The 5,224-nt window shown below is 51.5% G+C and overlaps 1 non-coding gene across 1 annotated transcript; it reads left to right on the forward strand.

Moving 5' to 3' along the window:
* Positions 1-270: 270 nt before the first annotated feature.
* On the forward strand, positions 271-324 carry LOC139552894 (U7 small nuclear RNA). Its single transcript, XR_011670555.1, has one exon. It is a non-coding gene; the product is annotated as a U7 small nuclear RNA (small nuclear RNA).
* The last annotated feature ends 4,900 nt before the right edge of the window (positions 325-5,224 follow it).

The following is a 5,224-nucleotide window of genomic DNA, read 5'->3' on the forward strand; positions in this document are numbered from 1 at the left end:
AGGCGGTCTATTTACTCGCCGACGTAGTTTCGTCAGGGTGCCCGCATGTCGGCCTCTCTTACGCTGCCTTTTTCTTTTCCCTGTCTGGGGGATTAGGTTCTGGTCCGTGTTGAGCAGTATGTCCTTCCACTCTGACTCGTTGTACCACCCATAACTGAGAAACCAACATGCCAAGTATAGACCATATATTGTCTTCCCTACAGGTTATAGAAAAGAGCAGAATCTCTAAACTATCCGTTCAGACCCCAGTCCTGTCTACCTACAGGTATGGACATTTGCTGTTTTAGTATTTGTCCAGTAGGTTTCCTCAAGGAGAAAGCCCCCACTTACATGTCAAAGATAATAAAACAAAAACATTTACATTAATGTCCACAAAAAACACTACAGAAATATCTATAGTACGTACAACAACAAAAAAATACTACAGTATTTAAACTACAGTAAACTGTAAATATTACAGTAGACTACAGTCAGGTCCACAACACTACAGTAAAGTCTGCAAAAATACTACAGTGAATACTATAGTATGTGGCTGGTGCTGGATTGATGCAAGAAATCTGGGGATTATGTGTGCAGTGAGCTGCATGAGAGGGCCGAGGCGGCCTGACTTGTGTGTGGCCTCTGAGGATGTGTGTTGTGTGTGTGTCCTCTTGAGGTAAAGTCAGTTAGCCGTAGAGTATAACCTACATTTGGACACTGTCAGTTGTCTGTAATAAGATGGCCATGAGGGTCAACCGTGTGTGTGTCTGTCTGAGTGTGTGTTCAGCCCTGGACAAATTGAGATTGAGCTGTGTGTCAATGCAGTGTTATGGTTTAATTTCCGCTGTATTGTAATCTTCACAGATTAAGATATATTTTGTTCCCTCGCCATACGTCTCATTTGAGAGGGCCCACTGTCCTTCTATTCCACCAAAAACCACGCTCTCCCACCCATATGACTTGTCCTACCCTCTCTGCTATCCTGGAAAATGGATTGTTCACACTGTCAATAATGCCAATCTATTAGCACCAAATTTGATGTTGTCCCGTTCAAAGGGCGTAGGCATCACTTGCAAATTAGCGGGGACAACAAACTAACTCTGCCACTGTCTAATCGCGTTCACTGATGCTGGTGTTCATTCAGTTGCTGTAGTTAAGCGTTTGTACTTGAACACTGATGCTGCTGCAGATTTTAGTGGGCGTCTACAAAGTCGTTTGACAAGGATTGTGAAAGCACTGCAAAATAGAAAGTCGTACTGTTCTCAAAACTTTGAGAGATGGACAAAAACGGAGCGAAAATGAAGCAGATGGATGGAGGAGTGAGCTGATCGTTGTGGCTTCTAGCCTAACTGACTCTTTCCTTCCCCCTCTTTCTCTCTTGTAATAACTCTATCCCATCATTCGCCTAAATCTCTGGTATGGTTCGCTTCTCACGGATCAAAAACAACGCTGGCGTCTTTCACGCACCACGTCGACGGAGCGGGGTGCAAAGTTGAAAGGTAATTTCAGGTATTCCCTGATCCAGACCTCTAGTTACCAATTGTTTTGAGAATCTCTTCCTGTTGTCTGTAGCAACCATTCATGCTGCTGGGAAACATGGGGGAAGATCATCAGTCAAAATGACTGTTTGGACTTTTAGAATGAGGCTCCCGCTGGCACAAATACAACCAGACAAAACAAAGTCAAAGGCAATATTTGATTGTGTGCCTATATTCTGTTGAACATGGCATGACAACAGTGGCGGTCGGTTCCGTTTAAGATTTGATTACCTTTATTGAACCAGGCAAGTCAGTTAAGAACAAATGAAATATAAATATAGGACAAAACACACATCACAACAAGAGAGACAACACAACACTACATAAAGAGAAACCTAAGACAACAACATAGCAAGGTGTCAGGTTGTGCGCTACTGGTATAGAAGTCAGGTGCAGGAGAGCAGAGAGTTGTGATCAGGCGCACACTTTTTTTGGTAGAAGCAACAACAGACGGACGCAACTGCGTCAAAAAACCTCCAGCCAAAGGCAAAAGTGAAAAGCGCGACAACAGTCACAATGATGCAAATGTTTAACAATTAAACATACTTCGGGTTAAACACGGTACCCGGGGAAAAACCAGCCTAGCTAGTCACACAAAACACAAAACAAAACAATTCCACAAAAAGACATGGGGGGGAACAGAGGGAATATATATGTAGTGTGATTAGGGAATGTAAACCAGGAACAATGAAAAGTGGAGCGGCGATGGCTAGAAGACCGGTGACGTCGACCACCGAACGCCGCCTGAACAAGGAGAGGAGCCGACTTCGGCGGAAGTCGTGACAGTACCTCCCCTTGACGCGCGGCTATAGCAGCGCGCCGACACCGGCCTCGGGGAGACCCGGAGGGCGAGGCGCAGGGCGATCCGGCCGGAGACGGTGGAACACCCGCAGCATTGAAGGGTCCAACACGTCCTCCACCGGAACCAGCACCTCTCCTCCGGAACGTACCCCTCCCACTCCACCAGGTATTGAAGGCCCCCCGTCCGATGCCTCGAATCCAGGATGGACTGAACGGAGTACGCCGGGGCGGAGGAACCTCCCGTACCTCAGACTCCTAGAGCGGACCAACCACCATCGGCCTGAGGAGAGACATATGGAATGAAGGGTTAATTCGGTAATCGGGGGGAAGCTGTAACCTGTAACACACCTCATTCACTCTCCTCCACTGCAGGAGCCTCGGTCTGATTCTGATGGCTCCACAAACTGCGGACCCAGCTTCCGGCAGGGCAGGCAGAGGGGCAGGTTTCGGGTCGAGAGCCAGACCCGGGGGGCCTCACTGCGGTGACGGTCCGCGCTGTTTTTTGGCGCAGCGCGGCCCGCTGGAGGTGAACATGGGCGGCTTCCCATGTCTCCTCCGCGCTCCTGAACCAGTCGTCCACCAGTCGCCAGAACCGGTTGGTACCCCAATACACACGGGAAGGGGGAGAGGTTGGTGGAAGAGTGGAAGAGCGAGTTCTGCGCCATCTCTGCCCAGGGCACGAAAACCTGAGGTAAGGCTGATCGAGACCCCCAGACGTTCCATGAACGCCCTCCAGACTCTCGAAGTGAACTGGGGACCTCGATCAGACACTAAATCCTCAGGCACCCCGTAGTGCCGGAAGACGTGTGTAAACAAGGCCTCCGCAGTCTGTAGGGCCGTAGGGAGACCGGGCAGAGAGAGGAGATGACAGTTCTTAGAGAAACGATCCACAATGACCAGGATCGTGGTGTTTCCCTGTGAGGGAGGAAGATCGGTCAGAAAATCCACCGACAGGTGTGACCAAGGCCGTTGAGGAACGGGTAAGGGATGTAGCTTCCCTCTGGGCAGGTGTCTAGGAGCCTTACACTGGGCGCACACCGAGCAGGAGGAAACATAAACCCTCACGTCCTTTCCAAGGTAGGCCACCAGTACTTCCCACTCAGACAGTGCACCGTCCAACCGATCACCGAATGACCAGAGGAGGGTGACGTGTGGGCCCAATAGATCAACTGGTCACGGACAGCAGACGGAACGTACAGACGCCCGACGGGACACTGGAGGGGAGCGGGCTCTGTACGTAACGCCTGCTCAATGTCCGCGTCTAGCTCCCACACGACCTGCGCTACCAGGCAGGAGGCCGGGAGTATGGGAGTCTGATCCATTGGCCGTTCCTCTGTGTCATACAGCCGGGACAGTGCGTCTGCCTTCACATCTTGGGAACCTGGTCTGTAGGACAGGGTGAACACAAAACGGGTAAAAAACATGGCCCACCTTGCCTGACGAGGATTCAGTCTCCTCGCTGCCCGGATGTACTCCATGTTGCGGTGGTCAGTCCAGATGAGGAAAGGGTGTTTAGCCCCCTCAAGCCAATGTCTCCACGCCTTCAAAGCCCTAACCACAGCCAACAGCTCCCGGTCCCCCACATCATAGTTCCGCTCCGCCGGGCTGAGTTTCTTCGAAAAGAAAACACAGGGGCGGAGCTTCGGTGGTGTGCCCCAGCGCTGAGAGAGCTTGGCTTCTATCCCAGCTTCAGACGCTTCCACCTCCACTATGAACGACAAAGAGGGATCCGGATGGGCCAGCACGGAAGCCGAGGTAAACAGAGCCCTTAGGTGCCAAAAAGCCCTGTCCGCCTCAGCCGACCACTGCAAATGTACAGGAGCCCCCTTCAGCAGTGAGGTAATGGGAGCCGCCACCTGGCCAAAACCCCGGATAAATCTCTGGTAGTAATTGACAAACCCTAAAAACCGCTGCACCTCCTTTACCGTGGTGGGAGTCGGCCAATTACGCATGGCTGAAATGCGGTCACTCTCCATCTCCACCCCTGAGGTGGAAATGCAATACCCTAGGAAGGAGATGGCCTGCTGAAAGAACAGGCATTTCTCAGCCTTGACGTACAGGTCATGCTCCAACAGTCGTCCAAGCACCCTGCGCACCAGGGACACATGCTCGGCGCGTATAGCGGAGTATATCAGAATGTCATCGATATACACCACTACACCCTGCACGTGCAGGTACCTGAAAATCTCGTCTACAAAGGATTGGAAGACTGATGGAGCATTCATCAACCCGTACGGCATGACGAGGTACTCATAATGCCCTGAGGTGGTACTGACCGCCGTCTTCCACTCGTCTCCCTCCCGGATACGCACCAGGTTGTAAGCGCTCCTGAGATCCAGTTTAGTGAAGAAGCGCGCCCCGTGCATTGACTCAATCGCCGTGGCGATGAGAGGCTGCGGGTAACTGTACCTCACCGTGATTTGATTAAGACCTCGATAGTCAATACACGGGCGCAGACCTCCCTCCTTCTTCTTCACAAAAAAGAAACTCGTGGAGGAGGGTGAAGTGTAGGACCAAATGTACCCCTAACGCAGGGATTCAGAGACATATGTCTCCATAGCCCCCGTCTCTGCTTGTGACAGGGGATACACATGACTCCTGGGAAGTGCGGCGTCTACCAGGAGATTTATCGCACAATCTCCCCATCGATGGGGTGATAATTGAGTCACCTTCCTTTTGGAGAAGGCGAGAGCCAAATCGGCATATTCAGGGGGGATGCACACGGTGGAAACCTGGTCTGGACTTTCCACCGTAGTAGCACCAATGGAAACCCCTACACACCTCCCCGAGCACTCTCGCGACCACCCCGTGAGAGCCCTCTGTTGCCATGAAATAGTGGGGTCATGACGAGCTAACCAGGGAAGGCCTAGTACCACGGGAAACGCAGGAGAGTCAATGAGGAAGAG

The sequence above is a fragment of the Salvelinus alpinus genome, chromosome 24 (assembly GCF_045679555.1).
Source record: "Salvelinus alpinus chromosome 24, SLU_Salpinus.1, whole genome shotgun sequence".
Classification (NCBI taxonomy): Eukaryota; Metazoa; Chordata; class Actinopteri; order Salmoniformes; family Salmonidae; genus Salvelinus; species Salvelinus alpinus.